This window comes from Schistocerca serialis, chromosome 1 (assembly GCF_023864345.2).
Source record: "Schistocerca serialis cubense isolate TAMUIC-IGC-003099 chromosome 1, iqSchSeri2.2, whole genome shotgun sequence".
Taxonomy (NCBI): Eukaryota; Metazoa; Arthropoda; class Insecta; order Orthoptera; family Acrididae; genus Schistocerca; species Schistocerca serialis.
In genome coordinates, this window is record NC_064638.1 from 703,030,449 (window position 1) to 703,058,078 (window position 27,630).

At 42.8% G+C, this 27,630-nt stretch overlaps 1 protein-coding gene across 1 annotated transcript in view; it reads left to right on the forward strand.

Moving 5' to 3' along the window:
* Positions 1–27,630, forward strand: part of LOC126480902 (uncharacterized) — a 750,870-nt gene that overhangs the window by 400,778 nt on the left and 322,462 nt on the right. The gene's annotated exons all lie outside the window — the stretch shown is intronic.

Genomic DNA, 27,630 nt, shown 5'->3' on the forward strand with positions numbered 1-27,630 from the left:
CTCAGTCTTATCTTTATACTTCTCTTTATAAAGTACAAAGGTGTAGCGTAACGTTTTTAAAAAATGAGACTTCCTGGCAAATTAAAACTGTGCGCTCGACTGGGTGACGAACCACGAACCTTTACCTTTCGCGGGCAAGTGTTTAGCCGACTGAACTAGCCAAGCTAGGAGGATCGCTCCCTCGGTAGAGTATTTAGCCGCAAAAGGAAAAGATTCCATGTGCAAGTCCCGGCCGGGCACACAGTTTTAACCTCACAGAAAATAAATCAGCGCACACTCCGCTGCAGAGTGAAAACTCATTCTGGATACACACTCGACTAATTACTTGGTAGCCCTGTATATTACTGCCGAGAAACGTACAGCAGCAACAAAAAACTGTAAATGATCTTAATATGTTAGTATTCTTTACACTGCGCTCCGTGCCTTTTATAAAAGACGTTTTTGTGTATACCACCCAAAAATCTGCTAAAATCTTTATTGTGCTAGTTTCGACATTTTATGTCATTATCTGGCACACATTAGTTTATTTTGAAATTTTTACGCTCAGATCTCCATGCTGATACAGTACTCGAATCTACGAAACCTCAATCCCCCCCCCCCTACCTCCCCCGCCCATAGGCGATGGAGTCCATTATCTAAGACGATCACGGAAAGTCAATTCAGCGGAGCATGTGAGAAAGATGAGTAAAGTTATATTTAATAATTTCCTCGGTCGTGTCTTAAATTATGCGAATATATTTTGGATCAACATTGGCAGTGGTTTATAACCTGTGAAAAATTCATCAGCTGAGAAGACAAACGCATTACAAATTTATCCTCGAATCGACTTTCTTTTCTTGTTTACTTATTTTGTAAGTGAACATCGATTCATCTCCTGGTTGCCTAAAGTGTATCTCTCTTTGTGGCAAAACATTAGCTAATGATTGCCATATAGCATACAACTTGTAACAAATCCTAGATTAATTAATGAATTGTACGTTTTAGAAAACTAGAAGTGAAATAATATCTGTTTATAAAAATAATAAAGAAACATATAGATATGCTTGTTACAAGGAATAATTAATGACAACAGCTAAGTAGTTAACGCATCTGTAAGAACAAATGATTTCGTTCTTTGCTCCAGGTTACAGTGTTTGCAACATCAAGGTATTGCGAGTAAATGATGTCTTAGGGCCGCAAGCGAGTCTTGCTACCATATGAAAACGTGTTGATTTTATTGCTGCAAGCGATATTGGTAACTAAGAGAAACAGCTGTTTCGAGTGATGATGTAGGAACGTTTCATCAGTATTTGGCTAGCAGCTTACCATAGTTCATCATTTTGATCATGTTGAACACCACAGCTAACAATATTAATGACTAATAAAAACCACTTCAGCTGCATTATCACACATTTATTGTGTTACGACCGGTTTCGTTAGTTGAACATCTTCAAGTAGCACAACTCGACAATCCGAAGATATTCAACGAACGCAATCAAAACGTAACGCAATAAATGTGTAATAAAGCAGCTGATGTGGTTTTTGTTAATCATTAGTTCGTTATCATCAAACTGTGTACTAATGTTCTGGGTTATATTACGAACATCATTGTGAGGGAACATGGAGGTAAGACGTGTGATACTAACGGTGATCCGTCCCTTCTCTGGGAACGTTAAACTCGGCGAGCCCCTTGGTGTTGTTCATCAGGAGTGGACCGTGTATCGCTGCCAGGTTTTACAATCTGCTTCCTTCCATTTTCATAATCATTTACAACAACACACAAATTACATTACAGATTAATAATTATTCATCAGTCCTCGATGTACGCAGATGTTCATTTGACACATTATCACGAAGAAGATAGAAGGCAGGGGATTATTTTTGCAACTGCTATGGACACCCTGTAACACTAAACATATCGAATTCGAATAATATCCTTTCTACGAACAAGGAATCTGGCCGCAGAAGTAATGCACCACCTTAAGAAGATAATGCGCAAGTAATTTATCCAAAGACTATTAATTGTGCAGCACATCAGCTGCATTTTTACACATTTATTATGTTACGACCGGTTTCGTTCGTTGAACATCTCGTCAATCCGAAAATATTCAACGTACGAAAGCAGAATGTAACACAATAAATGTGTAATAATGCAACCTACGGCAAATCAAGACTCTTTCACACCGGCTGGAAAAGCGTATTCTGTAAGTGAGCTCATAAGTGCAGCACGTTTCCTTGCGACGCTAGCGTAATGTGGAGACATCACTATAACTAAGAAAGAGAAATCGACGTATCGTTTGCGCACCTATTAAATGGATCTCTTGAGGAATGTACATGTACGACGTCATTCCGCCTTTGATGACTCTTAAGGTAACCATGTATGTGCATTTTAACATGAGTTCAATGCTGCCAAAATCTGCAATTTTTTTCGTAGGCTTTGACTGGGACAGGTCGGAGTGGTCTTTGTCCAGCAACGGAACGGAAGAGCCCATGTTGCATGGGAATGGAGGTGCTGAAATCGAGGTGGATTGTCTATCTTCCTAATCCACTGACGTACGCTATTTGGAAGAATCCTGGCAAAGAAAAAAAAGAGAGAGAGAGAGAAGACGTGTATATGGGTTTGAGCCCGTACTTGGCATATTAATTTCTGGGGACTTAAACTCATAATCCGCTGTAGAATGAGCGATTTATTTATTTCCGAAATCCCTTCTTATTGATCACGATATCTTCTGATCGCCGTACCACATGGAAAAGGAGCCTACGCGTTTGACCTAGACCGGGCTGCGGGGCTGGCAGGTAGCAGCAGCAACAGCAGCGGCACTAGTAGCTGCCCACTGGCCGTGTTCCCAACCTGGCTGCGTGCGCGGGCGGTCGACAGCCCGCTACTTTGATTTGTCGTTTACTGGCTCTCTTTATCCTCACCGACAGTTGTTGGTCTCGCTGCCCGCCAAAACCACTTCACTGTCGCTATGATGAACTCATAATTAATTCTGTAGCCGTTTTTATTTCATCTATGCTACTCAGATTTTCGAACTTCGACAATTCAACCTCCGCTGCGTTGCCAAAGTATTCTGGCACTGCCAATGTCTGCTAAGATTAGGTTCTCGCTGAAAGCGTGCTATTATTAAATGCAGATGGCTGCCATTCTTTCTGAAGTTATGCAAAAAGCTAAAACTTTATTGGTAGCTATGATGCAAATGTTTTTTGGACTCAGCTTCCCCTTACGTAACTACAGTAAGATATAGCGATCCCTCGATCTAATACTGAATTCTGTGTTCTAGACAGGCTTCGATAAAACGTCTTATTTTTTGACATTGTTTTACGTTGCAGGTGCTACAGACGTCTTTACTCAGCGTGTAGCGAGAAGTTATTTTACTGTTCGTATGGTGGAAAATTCTGGGTCCAGTCTCGGGATTTTCTGGCATGTAAAAGTCGACGTACAATATCAGATGCACTTTGTAAACACTAAAGGGAACAAAGATGGGTATAGACTATAGTAAGTGACAAGAACATATAAAATAATGTTGCCAACAGCGGCAAAAACAAAAACAGTGTTGCGTGGGTAGCCACGCGGTCTGGGCGCCTTGCCACAGTTCGCACGGCTCCCCCCGTCAGAGGTTAGAGTCGTTCCTTGGGCATGGTTGTGTGTGTTGTGTATAGCGTAAGTTATAGATTAAGTAATGTGTAAGCCTAGGGACGGATGAGTTCAGCAGTTTGGTCCCATAGGCACATACTACAAATTTCCAATTTCCAATAAAAACAAAGCATTATTTTAGGACAAGACTCAGAGCAACCAGAACCTTCCACAATGCATTGAGACTTGTTTCTATGCAGAACAGTAGAGCATTCTAAACTGATACGGATGTCTTATTATGTTCTTTTACGTCTCGCAACGAACTTGATGAGCTACTTGAATTGTGACAACTACACGGCCACGTAATTTTTGTGCATGTTCATAGGTCGTCCGTTTCCATATTCAACGGGTAACAACGGCTGACCTTACAGCCATTTCATTAAGGAAACGGTCCTCTGGTCGCGGCACATTTGGTGCAATGAAGTTAAATCGGATTGAATAGATTACAGTGGAGAAATGCAGGCCAAGCACTATTTTCTTTGCAAGTATATTTTTCTGTGTATTAAGCGTCTCGGCTCGGTAAAATTTCAATGGAAATTTGTTAGGCTATTCATATACACACAAATAAAATTAATCTTAATCGGTGAAATCACGGCGACTTAATAAAATTTGGTGATGGCCGGAAAACTGCTGCAGTTCTCTAATTTTACCCATGAGGAGTACATGCACTGTCGAAGGCTAAATGGTAAAAGGAGGAGAGCCATGTCAGTTAGCGGGAGATAAGTGTTTGCATGAAACGGATTAAAAGAACTACATGGAACGTAGCTCAGAACTGCCAGATCGTTGTTTGAACAACTCCTGACCAGGACGTGTCATCGCGCTCGTTATACGTAGTTTGCTTTAGTGACTTCCGATGGATACATGCTTACAGTTGTCATGATCGAGTAGCATTTGAGACCAACCATAGAAGAAGAATAAAGCAACGTCGGAACCATGAGGAAAGAGAACCACGTACGACCGGCGAACGTGCTAAAAGGGAAATCTGACAGTGGTGTCGCTGTTTATTATATTTTAACTGTGCGCTGATGCACGTGAGATTGAAACTACACTGCGTGAATTTTCAGATTGTAACTGATTACCGTTTTTGTGCACGGTATTGTTTCGCCATCTGTGGTGATAGCTGATACGTGCTCATTCCACAATGGGAACATGCTCTTCTTCCTAACCCACAGTTTCCCAATTTTGTCGGCATCCTTTGCCAATGCTTACGTCAGGACCGTCCCACTTCGACCAGTACTGCCTATAACCGATTGTGGTTATGTGTAACTAATCCGTCAGAAACCCATCGATTGCGAAGTGATTTGACCGAAAAGATGTGGAAAGACGTACAACTAATCACGAAAACGGCACTGCAACACAGTGTCTTCATAAGGACTTAGTGCAAATAAATGTAATTAGTGATCAGTTTTGATTGGTTAATCGGATCTATAATTACAGGCCAATTTCGATTGGTGTATTGAATCTATCACTTGTTAACATTTGTTTTACAGTGAAATTTCAATCAGGCAATGATGTAATTCAGTCCTAAAGCGGTCAATCTGTTTCTGAAACCAGTTGGGCTCTATCAGATTTAAGTTCACGTAACTCTCAGTTACGCATGTATTGATGACGCCAGTCACTACATGTGCGGGAGTAACTACACGTATTCAGAGGATCAAAGACATTTAGTTAAGTCAAAGTTGATACTTTTCACTTTATATCTACACTCCTGGAAATTGAAATAAGAACACCGTGAATTCATTGTCCCAGGAAGGGGAAACTTTTTTGACACATTCCTGGGGTCAGATACATCACATGATCACACTGACAGAACCACAGGCACATAGACACAGGCAACAGAGCATGCACAATGTCGGCACTAGTACAGTGTATATCCACCTTTCGCAGCAATGCAGGCTGCTATTCTCCCATGGAGACGATCGTAGAGATGCTGGATGTAGTCCTGTGGAACGGCTTGCCATGCCATCTCCACCTGGCGCCTCAGTTGGACCAGCGTTCGTGCTGGACGTGCAGACCGCGTGAGACGACGCTTCATCCAGTCCCAAACATGCTCAATGGGGGACAGATCCGGAGATCTTGCTGGCCAGGGTAGTTGACTTACACCTTCTAGAGCACGTTGGGTGGCACGGGATACATGCGGACGTGCATTGTCCTGTTGGAACAGCAAGTTCCCTTGCCAGTCTAGGAATGGTAGAACGATGGGTTCGATGACGGTTTGGATGTACCGTGCACTATTCAGTGTCCCCTCGACGATCACCAGTGGTGTACGGCCAGTGTAGGAGATCGCTCCCCACACCATGATGCCGGGTGTTGGCCCTGTGTGCCTCGGTCGTATGCAGTCCTGATTGTGGCGCTCACCTGCACGGCGCCAAACACGCATACGACCATCATTGGCACCAAGGCAGAAGCGACTCTCATCGCTGAAGACGACACGTCTCCATTCGTCCCTCCATTCGCGCCTGTCGCGACACCACTGGAGGCGGGCTGCACGATGTTGGGGCGTGAGCGGAAGACGGCCTAACGGTGTGCGGGACCGTAGCCCAGCTTCATGGAGACGGTTGCGAATGGTCCTCGACGACACCCCAGGAGCAACAGTGTCCCTAATTTGCTGGGAAGTGGCGGTGCGGTCCCCTACGGCACTGCGTAGGATCCTACGATCCTGGTGTGCATCCGTGCGTCGCTGTGGTCCGGTCCCAGGTCGACGGGCACGTGCACCTTCCGCCGACCACTGGCGACAACATCGATGTACTGTGGAGACCTCACGCCCCACGTGTTGAGCAATTCGGTGGTACGTCCACCCGGCCTCCCGCATGCCCACTATACGCCCTCGCTCAAAGTCCGTCAACTGCACATACGGTTCACGTCCACGCTGTCGCGGCATGCTACCAGTGTTAAAGACTGCGATGGAGCTCCGTATGCCACGGCAAACTGGCTGACACTGACGGCGGCGGTGCACAAATGCTGCGCAGCTAGCGCCATTCGACGGCCAACACCGCGGTTCCTGGTGTGTCCGCTGTGCCGTGCGTGTGATCATTGCTTGTACAGCCCTCTCGCAGTGTCCGGAGCAAGTATGGTGGGTCTGACACACCGGTGTCAATGTGTTCTTTTTTCCATTTCCAGGAGTGTATTTAACGCAATGATAAATAAAATGAAAACTGAACAGATTACAGTATCACTCTAAGAGATAATAATGACGTCGTTCCTTGACGTCAGTAGAATCTTTACTGTAAGGAATATTTACAGACAGACTTCTCCAAAGCTTAAAACTCACTCTCACTATTGCTTCATTTAAACTTTAACCATCTCATACCTGCACTAAAACACCATAACAGCGACTGAGTACAACAGCAAAGACATCGATACATAATATAACCAAAATCACAAAAAATTAATTTACTTATATATAAGGGCGGTCACAAAGTTTCCGTTGTGACGGCGTTACCGCAGCGTGTATGTAACGTAACGTGACTCTGAAGTTGGTATATAAGCACCGACATGTAGGGCAAGGGATTAGTGTGACATTCGTGTCTTTCGGACGTGCGTGTGGTAAATGCCGAAATTGAATAATAACAACCATTAGATGATAGTGTGCCAAGCAAGATCGTAAGAGATGTAAAAGAGCCACTGTGGTTCAACAACCGAGTTAGAAAACTACTAAAGAAGCAAAGGGACTTCACAGCAAACGTAAAAGTAAAGTTCTATGTAGGCTACTGACTTGGCAAAAAATCCTAAATAATTTTGATCTTATGTCAAAGCGGTAGGTGGATCAAAACAAAATGTCCAGACACTCTGTGACCAAAATGGTGCTGAAACAGAGGATGACAGATTAAAAGCCGAAATACTAAATGTCTTTTTCAAAAGCTATTTCACACGGGAAGACTGCACTGTAATTCCTTCTCTTGACTATCGCACAGATGACAAAATGGTAGATATCCAAATAGATGACAGAGGGATAAAAAAACAGTTATAATCGCTCAAAAGAGGAAAGGCCGCTGGACCTGATGGGATACCAGTTCGGTTTTACACAGAGTTCGGGAAGGAACTTGCCCCCCTTCTTGAGGCGGTGTACCGTAGGTCTCTAGAAGAGCGTAGAGTACCAAAAGATTGGAAAAGGGCACAGATCATCCCCGTTTTCAAGAAGGGACGTCGAACAGATGTGCAGAACTATAGACCTATATCTCTAACGTCGATCAGTCGTAGAATTTTAGAACACGTATTATGTTCGAGTATAATGACTTTTCCGGAGACTAGAAATCTACTCTGTAGGAATCAGCATGGGTTTCGAAAAAGACGATAGAGTGAAACCCAGCTCGCGCTATTCGTCCAAGAGACTCAGAGGTCCATAGACACGGTTTCCCAGTTAGAGTCCGTGTTTCTTGACTTCCACAAGGCGTTTGATACAGTTCCCCAGAGTCATTTAATGAACAAAGAGCATATGGACTACCAAACCAATTGTGTGATTGGATTGAAGAGTTCCTAGACAACAGAACGCAGCATGTCATTCTCAATGGAGAGAAGTCTTCCGAAGTAAGAGTTATTTCAGGTGTGCCGCAGGGGAGTGTCGTAGGACCGTTGCTATTCACAATATATATATATATATATATATATATATATATATATATATATATATATATATATATATATATATATATGACCTTGTGGATAACATCGGAAGTTCACTGAGGCCCTTTGCGGATGATGCTGTAGTATATCGAGAGGTTGTAACAACGGAAAATTGTACTGAAATGCATGGTGCAGGGAATGGCAATTGAATCTCAATGTAGACAAGTGTAATGTGCTGCGAAGACATAGAAAGAAAGATCCCTTATCATTTAGCTACAATATAGCAGGTCAGCAACTGGAAGCAGTTAATTCCATAAATTATCTAGGAGTAGGCATTAGGAGTGATTTAAAATGGAATGATCATATAAAGTTGATCGTCGGTAAAGCAGATGCCAGACTGAGATTCATTGGAAGAATCCTAAGGAAATGCAATCCGAAAACAAAGGAAGTAGGTTACAGTACACTTGTTCGGCCACTGCTTGAATACTGCTCAACGATGTGGGATCCGTACCAGATAGGGTTGATAGAAGAGATAGAGAAGATCCAACGGAGAGCAGCGCGCTTCGTTACAGGATCATTCAGTAATCGCGAAAGCGTTACGAAGATGATAGATAAACTCCAGTGGAAGACTCTGCAAAAGAGACGCTCAGTAGCTCGGTAGGGGATTTTGTTGAAGTTTCGAGGACATACCTTCACCGAGGAGTCAAGCAGTATATTGCTCCCTCCTGCGTATATCTCGCGAAGAGACCATGAGGATAAAATCAGAGAGATTAGAGCTCACACGGAGTCATACCGACAATCTTTCTTTCCACGAACTATACGAGACTGGAATAGAAGGGAGAACCGATAGATGTACTCAAAGTACCCTCCACCACGCACCATCAGGTGGCTTGCGGAGTATGTATGTAAATGTAGATGTAGATGTATTACTAAATGCGTCCAAGTAGGACCAATGTGTTGTCATTCTTGTCTTAGCTACCGAAGGACAAACACCGGTAGACAACCACCGGAAAAAAGAGATTTTATATGTGGCAGTATGTCTGTCAAAATATTACCGTTCTGGAATGCAAACCGTGACAAGGCGTGCTGCTGTTTCGTGATAACGCACGTCCTCATATCGCAAATGTTGTAACGCAGAAATCTCACCGACTCAAGTGGGAGAGACTCGAGCACCCGCCCTATAGTCCTCACCTCTCCCCATGCGACTATCACTCTTCGGTCGGTTAAAAAAAGGCCTTGAAGCGTCGAAAATTCCTGTCGGATGAGCCTGTGCAGCAGGCAGCTACGGACTTCTTCACGCTGCAGGAGACGGTGTTTTACCAAACCGGCATCCTCATCCTGATGCGTCGGTGGGACGAGTGCCTCAGCGCTCACGGCGATTTTGTCTGATTGGCAAACCGATTCGGGACTGTGCGACCTTCGAATGGGAACTTTTTGATTGCCCATTGTAGAAGTAAAAATAGTTATGATTTACCAGATTCAACTGTTTGAGTAGTTACTTTAGATGTTAAAATCAAAAGTTTTTCGTTATTGGTGTTATTCAAACTTTTATTAATGATTTTGAGTTATTAGCAACAGCGTGAACTTCCAGACTCAAGACAAAATTAGTTTTACTTTCTAGCAAAGTTTTTGTCTTCAGTATTAATCAAAATTTAGCAGTTATAATGTGACACAGTGTGTTCATAAAGACTTGGTGCAAAGAAATGTAATTAGTTACCAGTTTCGATTGGTTAATCGGATCTATAATTACAGGCCAATTTCGATTGGTGTGTTGAATCTATCACTTGCTAAATTTGTTTTACAGTGAAATTTCACTCAGGCGATGATGCAATTCAGTCCTAAAGCGGTCAATTTGTTACTGAAACCAGTTGGCTAATATCAGATTTAACTGTCAGTTACCCATGTATGATGACGCCAGTCACTACATGTGCGGCAAAACGAGGATAATGGAATGTATTTGAATTAAATCGGGTGATGCTGATGGAATTACATTAGGAAATGAGACACTTAAAGTAGTAAAGGAGTTTTGCTATTTGGGGAGCATAATAACTGATGATGGTCGAAATAGAGAGGATATAAAATGTAGACTGGCAATGGCTAGGAAAACGTTTCTGAAGAAGAGAAATTTGTTAACATCGAGTATAGATTTAAGTGTCAGGAAGTCGTTTCTGAAAGTATAGGTATGGAGTGTAGCCATGTAAAGAAGTGAAACATGGGCGATAAATATTTTGGAGAAGAAGAGAATAGAAGCTTTCGAAATGTGGTGCTACAGAAGAATGCTGAAGATTATATGGGTAGATCACATAACTAATGAGGAGGTATTGAATAGAATTAGGGAGAAAAGGAGTTTGTGGCACAACTTGACTAGAAGAAGGGTTCGGTTGGTAGGACATGTTCTGAGGCATCAAGGGATCACCAATTTAGTATTGGAGGGCAGCGTGGAGGGTAAAAATCGTAGAGGGAGACCAAGAGATGAATACACTAAGCAGATTCAGAAGGATGCAGGTTGCATTAAATACTGGGAGATGATGAAGCATGGAGAGCTGCATCAAACCAGTCTCAGGACTGAAGACTACAACAACAACAATGTGACACTAGGAAAATTGGACAATAGGATATGGCTACTGTTTTAGGTAATTATGACTTGGATTAACGAAGAGAATAAAATTTTTATTAAAGTTCATGCAAAAATTCTATTGTCCAGATCCCTAAAGAAAAGCCATGGCTTTTACAGAGGAATGGGGCTGGAGTGGTTCGATTTTACTTTTGGGTGCTGCAGGCGAGAGGCATCAACTCGGCGGCAACTATGTTCCATAATTCCAATAATATTCCTTACGCTAGTTCGGCACTATGGAACTTAACATCTGAGGTCATCAGTTCCCTAGAACTTGGAACTACTGAAACATAACTAACCTAAGGACATAACACACATCCATGCCTGAGGCAGGATTCGAACCTGCGACCGTAGCAGGCGCGCCTGTAATCGGAATATTTCGTTTTAACCCCACAGTTTCAATGACTCGATACAACACAAAGTTCCTGACTTTGCCATTGCCTCCACGTCACAGATTTTACAAAATTATTTTCATCAGTTTCAAATAACACTTCCTCTACAACAAATAAATGCATTTCTCATATTTCGTTGACAATGTTTACTCAATAGTGAAACTAATAAGGAAACAAAAACACATTCGATAAAGAGGGTAAAATTAAACATTTCGATAGTAATGTTGCGTTCTGGTGTCACATACTGTGTTGTACTGCCACCGGGTTCTTCAAAATTTGGTAGGTAAATTCATGATGAATCTTCATCACTAGATAACAGTTTCTAGGCTAAAAGTTAGAGTGGCAAGGTAAGGTGTCATTTTCCTCTGTTCCAACGAACACGATTTAACAGTTATATCGTGAATGGGGACGGTGTGGTCGTAGAAAGGGGACCATTAAGTGACTCAGTTGTGGTTGTAGGCCCGTCTGCCGCCTAAGCGATTCTGGCATTCCATGGGGTCCGGTGAACGTATCCCGCTATCCCATTAGGAGGTGTTAGATAGTCTCCTTTGTAACTCTCCACCCACATACTTGGCAAAATAGCCTCTCTCGAATGTGTCCCGCGTTGGACAAGCCATCGGGATGGAATCAGTTTTCTTTCAGACTAACCCGCCCAGAAGGCGAGGGAAACGGTAAAGGTTTCTCAGAAAGCAGCAGAGAACTGACGCGGCAGTTGTCGGGAATTCCGACAGGAGGTCCTGGCGAGGCGGCAGGCTTTCTCTGGCGGGGCGCACCGCGCTTTCTCCCGGCCAGTCTTCTCACCTAACTCACGACGAGCACACGCCGCCGTCATCGTCGTCGCCGTCGTCGTCGTCACTGCTCACTACTGCCGGCCGTAAATAAGAAAACATCCAAGTCCGGTAACGGTGCAACCGGCTTCAAAGAGGAGCAACTCGTTGCATGATTTATTTATACCGTTCCATTATTCATAGCTGCAGGCTTGTAGAGCACGAACAATAGTATGGTAGCACTAAACGTACGTGCCATATCGAGCTGCACGATCCATTACAGCTCTTTTTTTATGGGGTAATGTTCTATGAACTCAAGGTCCAAGCGAAGTAAAATACATTTTCAAGCGAGATAAAATTACATTTCATTTTGGTCGTAACGGAAATACACCGTAATACAGTGAAAAACGATGCACCACGAAGGAACTATGCGAATGGAACGGAACTTTGTACATGCGATGTACATGTACAGACACACATGATTACAATTTCAGAAAAATTGGATGATTTATTCAAGAGAAGGAGCTTCATAAATTGAGCAAGTCAATAACGCTTTGGTCCATTTCTGGCCCCTTTGTAATCTGTTGTTCGGTTTGTAAATGTATGACAGAGTTGCTGGATGTCCTCCTGAGGAATATTGTGCCAAATTCTGTCCAGCTGGCACCTTAGATCGACAAATCCCAAGCTGGTTGGAAGGCTGTGCCCAAAAATCCAACGTTCTCGATCTGGGGGAGCTGGCCAAGGTAGGATTTGGAAAGCAGTAAGACAAGTAGCAGAAACTTCCGTCGTGTGCGGGAGGGCGTTATCTTGTTGAAATGTACACACAGGATGGCATGCCATGAAGGGCAACATAACGGAGCGTAGAACGTCGTCGACGTACCGTTGCGGTGTAAGGGTGCTGTGGATGACATCCAAAGGGGTTCTGCTATGAAATGAAGTGGCACCCCAGGTCATCACTCCTGGTTGTCGGGCCGTATATGGCAGCCGAGTCAGGTTGGTATCTGTCTTGAGCGTCTCCAGACACATCTTCGCTGCTCATCGGGGCTCAATTCGAAGCAGGACTCAACACTGAAGACAATTCTATTCTAGTCAATGTGATTCCGGACCGAATACGTGTCTGAAGATGCCCCGGACAGCGCTGGGATTCCAACTTGACTGTCGCCAGCTACACGGCCCAATAACCAAGGATGATGGATTGGGATGCCATTTCTTTTCATAGAACGATCCGTTTAGTTGTCATCTGCGGCACCCTTACAGCAAAGTGGTACGTCGACAACATTCTACGCCCAATTTTCGTCCACTTCATGGCAAGCCACCTTGGTCTTATGTTTCAGCAACATAATGCCCGCTGACACACGGCGAGCATTTCTACTACTTGCTTTGTGCTTGCCCCAAATCCTACCTTGGCCAGCAAAGTCGCCCGACCTCTCCAAACTGAGAACGCTTGGACCATTATGGGCAGCGCCCTACAACCATCTCAGGATTTTTACTATCTAACACGCCAGTTGGACAGAATTTGGAACGATATCTCTCAAGTGGACATCCAACAACTTGTCAATGGCACGCCGAATAACTGCTTGCATAAGAGCCAGAACTGGAGCAATGTGTTATTGACCTGCTCTTGTGAAGCTCTCCCTCTTGAATAAATCATCTATTTTTTCTGACATTGTGATGATTTGTTTACCTGTCATGTACACCACGTCTACCGATTTCCGTCCCATTCGGATAACTCCTTCGCAGTCTTTCGTCTTTCTGTCAACCACAACTCCGTCAGAAAATTTGGGGTTCTTGATCACTGATCTGCACAACGCATTTCAGTTCTTGTTAGCCCATCCTCAACCTCCTTATAAATCGATCTTCACAGATTCTTCACCTGTTACGAAACAGTACTCTAAGTACTTAATTTTATACACCAGTCTCGAATATTCAGGGTGGTTATAATTAAACTTTCGTTGCTTGAGTCAGTGACTATTTACCGTATGGGTACCCCTTTTTATAGGAACGATGTTCAGACTGTTCGCTGCTGGAATTGCGCTGTTAGTAGTGTTCGTGCCAAGACTTGCCGTTGGGCGCCGCTAATGGTGCGGCGACGTAACATCAGTATGTATTACAGTTGCAGCCAGTCAACATGGATCTGGGTAAGGTGAGCAGGCCTTTACTGGTACGGCTGTATTATCAAAACAACAGGTGCTTTTTTCTTCGCGGGTATCGGCGCATTAAAGATATACAGAGAAGTCCTCTTTCTGTTTTGGGGTTGAAAAAAATGTTTCGGAAGTTCGAATTACCTGGCGATTTGGGAATTGTTCCTGAGAGCGGCCGACGCTCAATACCGCCACAAAATGTTGAAGAAGTAGCTGTTGTCATGGTTGAGAATGCTGGATTCAGTGTGCGATCTGCAAGCAGTGCACCAGCTGTGTCACGACAGCTGAACATTCCATGGTCCATTGTTCGAAAAGGGCTGCGAACAGCTGTGAACTGGTGTCTCTAGTGCTGTTCCAGATTATCGTGTGTGCAGATGGCCGTCATACTGACACCATTTGTAATCTAGACTAACAAATGTTACCCTCTCATTTGGAAATTGAAGAGTGATAGTTTATTCGTTTATTCTCTTCAGCATGTCCTTACAAATTTTTCCAAAAGGTTTCAATGTCCTAAGATCACACATTTTTCGTGGGAGCCCTCTGAAGTAGCGAAAGTTTTTAATTATAACTACTTTTTACTTTCAAAATATTTCAGATAAACTTACTGCGTATGTCTGCAAGTAATATTATTTCGAGAACTGCTTCATAGAAATATTTACCGTATCTGCAGCTGCGGATAAGTCCAACAGGCTGTGCATTTTGGCCCACTGTCTGCTTTCTGAGTCAGTCGGCGATCTAACTGACGTCTCTGCGCCTCTGGCTGCTTCGTCAGCGTCACTCTATAGATAACTGTGTAGCATTGTTACGCAAGCCAGTGACATGTTTTCTTCTCAGATATTTGTTGCGGAGGTCTGATTCGCTGTCACTGGTGAACGTAAGTCCTAGCCCCATGTGATCAGTCCCTCTCAGAACTTCATACACCACAAAAACAAATACAGCAATGTGACACAAGTTATGAAATGACTATAGGACCTTTTCCTTTACCACGCACAGCCTGTTAAAAGAAATCCAGAATGAGTTGTGTAACGCAAATATTCTAGCGAATAAGAAATATGACACAAAAGCAAATGTCACCTTCTAGTGGTAGATATAAATATGATCGAATGGTATACTTTGTTAGAAGACCTTGCCAGAATGTAAAATAGCTTTTGGCATCTTCCCTTGAATACTGTATATTATGTGTGAGTGCTTATTGCAGGCTGTAGAGTAGAAAGAGTAATCCCATGTTTGTGTTGCTAGTGACGCTGAGAGAGAAGGAATTGGCTGCAGCACGGCATTTGCATATATCACATTCTAAAAGCGTCAAGGCCGCTGCCAAGATTCTTATTCCAAGCGACTAACTAATCATTGTCAGTGGTATCAGTTGCCATTACACCATGAAGTTCTGCGGAGACAGAAGGTTAGCACGAAAGAAACTTTATGCTAACCTTTTTCTTCCCCTCAGCGCTCAAATAGAATGGTGAGAATTCTGTGCATTATCAGTATTCGAAACGACTTCTTCTGTTACCTGCTATAGTAATGAAGTGCAATACAGAGCTCGCCTACGAACGTGGGTACCTTTGATTACCAGATAGTAGAAATATCAGGATAATCATGATTGATATGGTGAAGACTTGCCATAGAGATGAGATCTGCATGGGAATGGGTCCGTACAGCTCTTGAATTGGTTGTGAATGTGTTCTATACAGTTTTGTACGCAGTGCCGTATTCATTCCTATGAAAGTAACTGGAGCAGCAGTTTTGCAACGGACTGTTGTATGACAGACCTCTGACTTTCAATAGTACTGAAATCCGATTACAGGACTGAGGCAGAGGAGCTTTCGATGTTCATCAAGCCGCGTGGAAATGGAAAATAGTGTGGAGTATCTAAGCTTGAGACGGAATGGAATAGTAGGTTACAATTGTTCAAAAACAGACATGAATCATCAAGGATCACGACGCTACAGGTAGATGAATTTACTGTAAGGCATAAATTTTAGAAAATCTGTAGTAAGGAACAGAGCTACGGAGAGCAGTAAGATATCGTCCATTGGGGCTGTCTTTAAAGCTTGGTTTTAGTATTGCGAAATCCAGGAACAATGCACCGGACAGCGCTGTGTCGTCTTCCGGGAAAGCGACCGTATCAGCGCCTGGAAAACCGCCAGGCTGGCGTCGACTTCACAGCCGTCATAGAAACACCCTAAAATCCACTCACACAAGCAATCCATCACTTTCTCCATTGGAAGTTTTAGTATTAGTAGTTTTATTCATCCGTGGATCCTTTTTACAGTGCTGCTGGACTTGGCAATTTCAGACAAAGTAAAAAAGAAAACTGCATAAAAAGGGTGTTTAAAAAAGGCATAACCATTTCCTAAAGCGGGTAGTATTGGCCAAAACTAGAAGAAAAGTTCCTATAATTATAAAGCTGTAAACCAACACCTATTGAAATATGGGCCGATTTACATGTGATGAGTAATCAGTAGTACTCAGTGGTACAGACAGGATACGTAAGAGATGACCAACTGAATTTTCACAGTATGCACGTATAGGCAGATGCAAATCCTCAAGCAATCATGGAGGTGAGGCACCAGGATCGCTTCAGTATCAGTGGGCAGGAACTGTCGGTGACATGCTCACAGGGCTATACACTTTACCAAGCGGATTAGAAGATGCAGTGATTCACAGATTTTTCTCGATGCATTACCAGCTACTGGAGATCGTTACCCTTGCAGAAACACAAGAACTGTGATAAAAGAACGTAGGCTTCCGCGGCCGGTGTCATAGTGATTAAATTCTTCTGGGTATTATGCCACGTCATTGCTAAAAACTAACAAGAATAATAAACTAAAACCGACGTTTCGGCCGAATTGCAACGGCCTTCCTCAGGCATGTGCCCTGAGGACGGCCGTTGCAATTCGGCCGAAACGTCGGTTTTAGTTTATTATTATTGTTAGTTTTTAGCAATGACGTGGCATAATACCCAGAAGAATTTTAATCAAAAGAACTGTGGTTTGTGCAGGACGGTGTACCACCCATTTTCTACGGATCGTTCGACCGTACCGCAACGCAAAGTTTCACGGGCGAAAGACTGGTCGTGGGAGTCCGGTAGAATGGTCGTCCGGTTCACCGGACCTGAATCCGTTGGCCTTATAGCTTTGAGGACATTGAAAGGCACTGGTGTACGCCCAACACATCGACAATGTGGAAGCGTCACAGGAGCGTGTGACCACCCCATGTGAGGCGTTTCAAATTGTGTCAGGTGCAATGGATAGAGTATGTGATTCACTGCGAAGAAATGCTGATGATGTGTCAAGGTGCATGGCAACCACATGCAGCAGTGCCTATAATGTCTACTTCTACGTAACAGACTGGCCCGTATCTTAATAGGTATTTACATCTACATCTACATTTATACTCCGCAAGCCACCCAGCGGTGTGTGGCGGAGGGCACTTTACGTGCCACTGTCATTACCTCCCTTTCCTGTTGAAGTCGCGTATGGTTCGCGGGAAGAACGACTGCCAGAAAGCCTCCGTGCGCGCTCGAATCTCTCTAAATTTACATTCGTGATCTCCTCGGGAGGTATAAGTAGGGGGAAGCAATATATTCGATACCTCATCCAGAAACGCACCCTATCGAAACCTGGACAGCAAGCTACACCGTGATGCAGAGCGCCTCTCTTGCAGAGTCTGCCACTTGAGTTTACTAAACATCTCCTAACGCTATCACGCTTACCAAATAACCCTGTGACGAAACGCGCCGCTCTCCTTTGGATCTTCTCTATCTCCTCTGTCAAACCGACCTGGTACGGATCCCACACTGATAAGCAATACTCAAGTATAGGCCGAATGAATGTTTTGTAAGCCACCTCCTTTGTTGATGGACTACATTTTCTAAGGACGCTCCCAATGAATCACAACCTGCCACCCGCCTTACCAACAATTAATTTTATATGATCATTCCACTTCAAATCGTTCCGCACGCATACTACCAGATATTTTACAGAAGTAACTGCTACCAGTGTTTGTTCCGCTATCATATAATCATACAATAAAGGCTCCTTCTTTCTATGTATTCGCAATACATTTGTTTCCAGGCATAGCATTATGGGAAATTTTCTTCTATTTTTCGTCAATACTATCCTGTATAGCAATTGTGACACATTTTTACACAACCTGTGCACAGTCATTTACACACCTGCAGATCCCCCATAGTCGCCAATCTTTTTATGGAGAACTTTGAGAATATGGCCCTGAAAACATCGTTTTTGAAGCCCACTTGTTTTTTGAGGTATGTTGACGATTAGTTTCTTGTTTGACCACATGGAATATATTGTTTGAAATTACAATGAAGTGAATACCCCAGCTGCATACGGGCGTTGATATAAGTCAACGGGACAGTTGAAAATGTGTGCCCCGACTGGGACTCGAACATGGGATCTCCTGCTTACATTGCAGACGCTCTATCCATCTGAGCCACCGAGGGCATATTCATATAGTTAAGGCTAACCGGCCATTGACCTTCTTCTTCTGTGCGGATGCACACGTATTGCCCGATCTCTTACGGGACTCGGTAAGATTGTCTGCCACGAGTAATGAGTGTAATGGGCAGAGGCACTACGAATGTATTGTGTGGACATTAAGATGGGAATGTGGGTCTCACGGGGAGGGTGCAAGGGATAGTCCCTGCAGTCGCACTATCCTCTGTGCCCTCGGAGCCTCAGATAGATAGAGCGTCTGCAGGTGACCAGGAGATCCCGGACTCGAGTCCCAGTCGGGGTACACATTTTCAACTGTCCCCGTTGATGTTTATCAACGCCTGTCGGCAGAGTAGGGTCTTGAATTAATTATCGTTACCCTTTTTGGATGTACTGTTTTATAAAAAATATGACCTAACTCTTGGTCACAGAGTTTATAGGGAACCGACACATATTGATACGTATTTACATGCTACCAGGTATCATCCACCATGGTAAAAGAGCATATACTATCTCTGATGTTGAGAATTTGCCACCGGAGCTGCCACATCTTAAGCACGTGCTTAATCATAACGGCTATACGCGCAGATTCGATGTGCTTTCGAGTTTGGACCGGTGTCTAAACCAGTTGAAGACACTTTGTGCTAAGATAGGTAGGCTTTCGAAGAAACGTAAAATCAGATGTGTATTCCGTCCGCCAGCTAAGATTAGAGCACTTCTTTGTTAAGGACGATTTAGGTTTGAGGAAGCCTGGCGTTTACAAAATACCATGCGAGTGCGGTAAAGTATACATTAGCCAGATTATTCGTACCGTCAATGACAGATGTGTTGAACATCATAACCGTACGCGATTATTACAGCCTGACAAATTTGCAGTGGCTGAGCACTGTCATACAGAGGGACGTAGGTTGCTGTGCAGTGAGACACAAGTGGATGCAAGCGCCTCGCGCTACGGGGATTCTGTTTCAAAAGAAACCGTCGAAATCAGATAATAGCATTAACCGTGATAACGGATACCCGCTAGGTAAAACTTGGAATCTTGTTTTATCACATACAAAGAAACAACGGCATCTGAATCGGCGGGCAATGAGTAATAATTTTTAACGACATAGCGCTTTTCGACGTTATTCATCGCTGGAGGCGCTGCAGCTCTTCTTGCGCCAGGGAGCAGCAGCAACGATTAAGCCCATGCGCATTTTGCCTTAACTCATGCGCCTTCATATTTTCGCTGCATTGTAAGGGTTACGTCGTTCGCGGTTTGAATCAGTTATCGGTGAGAGCAGCTTAGCTTTTGTCACCTGACGATAGCGGCCAGGTTGACCGTGGAAATACTGTGTGCAAATGGCAGTTTCATCCGGCTGATGACCTGACAAGAATATGTACTTACGGATATAGTTTGACAAGGATTTCGCGGGTAGCCGGTAATGGTCTTACAGTAGGATCAAACCCAGTATTTTATTCCAATTAACGCAGCAAACCACTTGCAGAAACATTTCTAATGGAAACTTAATAAACATTACATCCAATTCGTTTGCTGTCTTCTTCATCCTCGTCTTTCTGGCTGTTTATCATAAAGTACTTCAGTCCGTTAAATTTCCTTACCGTTGGTGACAATCTCAGCCAGTCACTAAATTTTTTTTTTCTTCAAGAATTTTTGGTAGGCTACCTCACGTATCTCTTCGAAAAGAGCTCATCAGAATTAGTGCAAATTTTCGCCTTGTTTCTCTTCAAAGACATGTTTTTTTCTAAAATTTCGGTTTTTCGTGGAGGTACGTCTAGAAATTTTGATCAACAGCAATATTGTCTTCAGCAGTAAACTAAAGAATAAGCTTCTTCCACTTCATTCCTCTATCTTAGTAAATTTATTTTATTTTATTATTTGTTCCATGGAGTTTCCTAATAGACACCACAACCAAAATGCAAACGTGCTGACGCTGTTCTTACTAAATACAAGTACAAAAAACTAAAATTAATTGACACACATTCTACTGAGGTTGTCTATCACATACGATTGACACACGTCGAGGTCCACACGCAATAACACAGACTGTAGTGGTTAAAGCAGCGGTTACCATCGATGTAATATAGTCTCTACCAAGATGCTCAGTCAGTTGGTTACTGGAGCATGTTAAAGAAACTACGACCACACACTGTTGCTGATATAATGAGCTGGATGACGGAGTGTTTAGGACACTGCATTCGCATTCACGAGTAAAAGGATCTGTCTCCGGGTCAACCTGACGCACTTTCCCTAAATCGCCTTCTATTCTCTCTATCAGCAGTGCTACGGACATCGACGGTGAGTTAAACTCAAAGACCATTTAATTTATTTGCGATCGCAGTTATTTGAGATGGATTGCTAGCAATGAGATGAGCCCCGGTCTCTGCGAAGACGAATGCAATTCCATAACTACTGCGCCACGTACCTCGACAGCTTTCACAACGATGAGGAATTACAGTGCAAAATTCTTTTCTTGTCCTTAATATCGTGTGTTTATTACGACAACGTGATTAGTTTTATAATATTTCACTTTCAGATAGTTGATGCAATAACTCTCCCACAACGTATTGGTATTCAGAAATATGCTGACAGCAGTAATTCATTAAAAATAAAGAGCAGTTAAATAAATGAATTTAACTCACGATGTTAATTAAGAAGCTGTTGTGCTATAAAAGCAAACTATTAGCAGATGCATGTCCCTGCATAAAAGTATTTTAACCGGTTTTGGTTCGGTATTTCGACATCTTTCATATTCTATAGTGTGTCCTATTTTGGACCAAAAACAAAATCAGAACCGTAGTCGCTGAATATTTGATCGGGGTAATGAATTTCGATCATAGTTTAACCACAGATGATTTTCCATTGCCTTCGTCCCATTCGCGAATAATGTTGGAGGTGGGAACTGCATTGTGAGAGGTGACGCTGATAATTTCTTACATCACTAGTAACAACATGCTGTTCTTTTGTAAAGAACTGTGTAAAATTTTGTGTATTAACTCTTCTTCAGGATCAATTAATTCGAGTCGACTGCGAATACGAGCAGTGTGCTAATGGCTACAGGTGGTTCAAATGGTTCAAATGGCTCTAAGCACTATGGGACTTAACATCTGAGCTCATCAGTCCCCTAGACTTAGAACTACTTAAAACTAACCAACCTAAGGACATCACACACATCCGTGCCCGAGGCAGGATTCGAACCTGCGACGGCAGCAGCAACGCGGTTCCGAACTGAAGCGCCTAGAACCGGTCGGCCACAGCGGCCGGCCGCTACAGTTAGAAGCTTTTATTCGAAGCAGCTCTGAAATAGCGGCGTGTGTGACTTCATCAAAGTGCAAAGAACTGTAAAAAGACGGATTTTTTTAAGTCTTGTTAGAGTATATGCAGTATGGTCATTTGTGACAAGTTAAAACTGTATCGGACTTTGACACCTGTCTCTGTGGCCAGTCAGTGGTCCCATATTTGCTCGCCTTGAGCACTACGTGAGATAAGCACGCGTCCGAGTTTAAATCCCGGTCTGGCATTTATGACAAATCAATGGCGCACGCGCGACCAAGAGTAACCAAATGCATCATCAGTTATAAAATAAACTTGGAAAATTACTATAGACAGATAACATGCAAACGACCTCAACTTCGTAGCTCTTAGCGAAGGAGGCTACTTCACGTTAAACAGTGTACATTGAGAAAGTTATAAACTAAATCAGTGGTTGACTGCACATAATATACTCTCTCTCGAAATTTACCATCCTCCAATATGATTTCTTGTAGCAAGCACGCAGGAAATTTTGTAGTGAGATATCTGCAGTGATACGTGTCTGGGAAAATGATTGCTTCTAGTGTTGAGCATAATACTACAGTCTCCAATACATACATACGGCAACGCGTGTTACACATCAAACGAAAAGCGATAACCAACTGCAGTATTTTATCACATAATGAACTTTCACAAACAAAGTGCAATAATCCCGTAATTGATTGTTGACGATGGCATAGTTCTTAGATGTCACGTGGAGTCTCAACACATTCTAAAACAACCTACAAAAAGTCTTTGCCCTCTGGGCAATAATCGGTAACCAAACCTAAAAGTAATATAATGTAATCTTCACGAGCAAATCACAGAGAATGTACAGAAATGACCGTTTCAGTCACATTACTGACAGATAAGTGAAGTACTGTAAGGTAATATAACTAGGAACTGGTGTAGATGTAGCGTTTGTTGTCTTTAATATTCGGGGTGCCGGCACAGTGAACAGCCTAGTATCTTTCAGAACAGTAAAAGTGTCTCCTTCGCAAAAGGCTGATAGCAGAACAGCGATAGCCGATTTTAACAAGGATTATTGTTTTATTCATATATTTTTCAAACAATTGCACTAAGGTCGGCGTGAGAGAAATTAAATGTTACTTCATTTCAGTTGAATATCTTTGCAGTAAATGTGATATTTTATTTTTTTCTGGCCTTAGCAACTTCCTTCAAACTTCACAATCACCCTGTTGTTAAGTATTCTTTGTCGTTCTACGTACTTTTTGGCCTCTACTGCTTCCTCTACTGCTACATTAATTTTTCCTGATAACTGTTCTTTCCTCATTTAGAGACCGGACACAAAGTTGTTTGTGCGCTTATTATGCCTTACATTTTTTTCTAAGGGCTAATTCCATAACACAACATCAAGTATTTTCAGGTTTTCCATCCACCCCATTTGCAGCCATGCGTTATTGCGTTTGGGTTACGGAAATTCTGACTCTATTCGAAGTCCATATTTGCAAAAAAGAATATTTTACTTTCTTGGTTTGCCCAACTGAGTTTTTATCTTCCTCTGTTGAGCATATACATTAAATTATTACACGGAGGAATCGAAAGACATGCTGTATATTACAACACTTGGAAGAGGTCGTAGAACTACGGTTGTTTGAATTAGGGACATCTTATTTTCGGTGATCAATGGGCTGGGACGTTGAAGGAGGTACTATGTCATACATATAACTTTTATATTTATGTGCAACATGATGTTCCAGGAGATTTGATGATGGCAAAGTCCGAAACACGTAACACCAAAGTAATAAAGTCAGCTGGCATCCAGTCAATGTCTTTTTCATCAGAGACCTTTTCATCGGTTCCCTGAATGCACATATTCTCAACATGGCCGGATACCTCCTTCACATCGCAGATGTGATACCAGGTGTGACTGGTAGAACCAACAGTACATCCTCCTCTTTGGAATGCAAATCTATCGCAACATGCCAATCAATTAGCCTCGTGGTACAGCTACTTGTTCGATATCAAACGAATGGAGCCACTATATACTGGAAAACAAGAGGACCAAATATTTCTGCCGCAGTCAGAGAAAGGCGCCTAGAACCCTCTCTCCCTCCCTCCCTCTCTCACTCTCTCTCTCTCTCTCTCTCTCTCTCTCTCACTCTATTGCAATTGAAGCGCTGTTCTCTTGAGTGCACTTTTCCAATTGGGACACTCGTTCTTACGTCCGGAGCCGACAACTGCCGTATCCTGAAATCAATTAAGTGGTATGTGACGTCCGCAGCAACAGAAGAAATTAACCTTGCATATGGAAGGCGACGGCAGATATAGGAGGGCCTATGTTCCACGTTCAAATGTCCTGGTCACTGAACGCGCTTGCTTCGTGTTGCCTTCCTCCTCATAATACCATATTAGAGAAGAAGAAAAAAGATATAGGACGCAGCGTGTCTGGAACCACAGAGCTGCTCCCTCTGACCCACGATATTGTCGGGGCTCTAAGCCAATTCGGCGCCTCCGCGTAACCAGTCATTGCGTAATTGCACTATTGATCTCCAGCGCATTTAGCGACTATGAAAGTGAAACTGCAGTGACCCAAGTTATTAAGTACCTCTTTCTGAAGTCAGTATGTCAAGGCTCCTGTTACGACGAAGATCCTGCTAGAAGAGAATTTTAGGGGAACGGAAGGAAATAAGACACATACGACGTGCTTCTTAACTTAAGTGCCTTAGAAATCTTATAAAACTTCGTACGAGCATCATGGGTATATGCAAATCGTGGTGATAGCATGGGTAATGGAAGTCAGGTCTGCATCAATATCTCCATGTATAATGAATCGTCACCGAGAATTTGTGGTAGCATCAGAGAAAGATGCCTTGCAATTATTTGGTGAGAACAATGTTTAACGTTTAACGTCTTCGTTATAACAATAGGCAGAGAAATGTCACGTGGCTGAGACCGTCAGCTTGTGAGTAAAATTGGTAATTATTTTCGTTCGAAGTGTTATCTTTGCGTTCGACAATAGCTTTCAGGAACCATGAAGAATATGACTAGACATAAAATAGCGCCCATTTGTCCTTGCATACCTCTTCAACTTTAAACGCTGTCATAAAAGGGAACCTTCTCTTTTTAATTGGTCATTTCATTTTACCACTAAAGAGCTGCAACTCAGGCCTTGAAATATACTCCATGTCGGTACCTGAAAAAATTTCCTTTAAGTATTTCCTCTTCCAAGTACAGAATTGTCATGAAATATTAAACAGTCAGCGTTGTTACTTCGCAGTCATTCTGCGGTGTTAATGAAACGTGTTGCTTTAAATAGATCGGACACAAGAAATCGTTTACTAATACGGCGTAATACTACCCTTGCCATCTTTTCTTCTAACACAGTATTCGATTTGTCTTTTATTCCGTCGTCTTGACACAGGACGCTAAATCCCAGGGTGTTATACTTAGAGCAGACCTCATTGTTTAGTTTTACAAGGTTACTAAAGGGAATTTCACATTTTACTGCCGGATTCTTAACTAAACTTACCCGCGCAAGAAAAAACAATATCGTCGGTCACACTGCTTCGCCAGCTGCAAAGACACTTGTATAATATTGAAACACACAAGAAAATCTTACATATAACAGCTGTCAATAACCGGAACTCCCACGAATGAGCTACGCAGATGCTATACAACCTCACAGTCAAAGGCATCAGTGCAGCTCACGGGGTTGACAGATCGTCCAACCTGGTCAGGACTCGCACACTGCGAGTTCCGTACACACTTAATTATGTGTACAGACAGTTCAGACATTTTGAACATCGAGGATCTAGGCGATTTTTGCCTTTTATCAACGCTGATACTGGCAAGATATCAGTCCCAGGGATTCAAAGACTTTCGAGAATGTTTTAATTTTAAGTTTTAAGTCGGATAACAAATGACAATTTTTTTCGTGTGATATAATTACACTCTAACAATTTCGGATTTTTCCTTGCCCCGTACTGTGAAACCCCTCTTCTTGCCAAATTTCATGATTCTAGGCCAACAAGAAGTCCTCACAGGTTTTGATGAGTTAGTTTGCAAATATCAAAACATGTGACACAAATGGCCGTACCTTTTGATTGCATTGACTTAGAAGCTGGCGTTTATTTTACCGCCAAGGGACCATAAATCTTAGTACATGACATAAATTTCAAACTGACATGTCTTAACAGACGGATGGACAGACAGTTTGATAACAAATAACAAAAAGTTTCTTTGTTTGATGTAATTATAAATTAACAGTTTCCCGATTATTTTTTTGTTTTGGTTGTAGTCTGAAACCTTGCTTTTGACAACTTTCATAATTCTAGGTCAGTGGAAAGCACCCATTAGATTTTGATGAGTTAGCTTGCAAGTGTCAAAACATATGACACAAATGGCCGTATCTTTTGGTTGTACTGACTCAGAAGCTTATATTTATTGCACCGCTAAGAGACTATAGACAATAAGATGTGACACAAATTTCAGCTTGATACGTCTTCCCTTTCCTGAGAAAAATGGTCCGTTCCTGAGAAAAATGGTTTTGGATAGCTGGACAGACAGACAAGCAGGCTGACAAACCGACGGACGGAGAACAAAGTGATACTCTTAACCAACCGATGTAAGGAACACTAAAAAATGGTACCTTTCCATCGAAGCTCACGCATAATCCTCTTATTCCAACCTGCTCGTAAACACCAAATACTTTATAAATATTATAAAGTACTAAGTACGTCCCTACAGATACGAGGACTATTCATAAAATTTCCTTTGTCACTTCAAAAAAATATAATTGCGTATTTTTTATTTGTTTGCAGTTAAACGCCTGAAATCCTGCTATACCCTACAATCCACGCGCCACAGTACCGAAGCATGTCGCTGGAGGACGAAACACATAATGGCACAACCCATTGATGATATCGAGTATCGTGCGGTAATTCGTTTACCGCAGCAACGAAAACGTTGCATCTGTGACAGGGGATTTCAGATCACTTCTTTAGCTGTCTGCATTGGTCTGACACGGCCACATCGTTTCCCCTGCTGCCGAAAACGAGTTACCGCACGGTATTCCATATTATAAATGGCCTGTGCCATTATGTATTGGTTCCTCTAGCGGCAGGCTACGTTATTGTGGCAGTGTTTAGCAGGAATGCGGACATATATCTGCAAACAAACAAAAGATTGATAGGCAACTATATTTTTTCGAGGTGATAAATAAAATAGCATGACTACACCTCGTGTGTAACTTCATATCACAGAAAATGTAGTAAAATTATTCTAGTAAAATTATACAGACAAATTGAGGCTGTACATCGTGAGGCGCAGGATGTGATACGAATGTACTTGAACACATACATATTGGACAATAATATGCGGCCGCTCCATCGTATTTGCTAGAATTGAAACTCTAGATTGTTTATACTCCAAGGTCACTGCAATTCCTTAACCAGCGATTCAGCATAGCCCCGACCGACATGGGAGGCTACAAGATTTCGGCAATGTTGCAAAATTTTTACTACGATATCTTCTCCGTGTGCGACCGCCCGCTGTCTCGCTGTAACATCTCTTCAATGAGGCAATTTCCTACACAAAGCACCGGCTGTCACCGCTCCTTTATCAGTGTTAGCGGTAACCGCGTGTGCAATGCAAGCGCTGCTCGTTGCACCACACCACCAGTGGACCTGAATATTGTTCTGCTGCAAACCCAAGATTGAGGTTTTCACCACAAGGTCTCCTGATGAGCACATAGCCGTTAACCGAGCACAAACAGGACCTGATGTCATTGCTAAACACAACCCGTACGAAGTCTGCTGCAAACCTAGTGCGG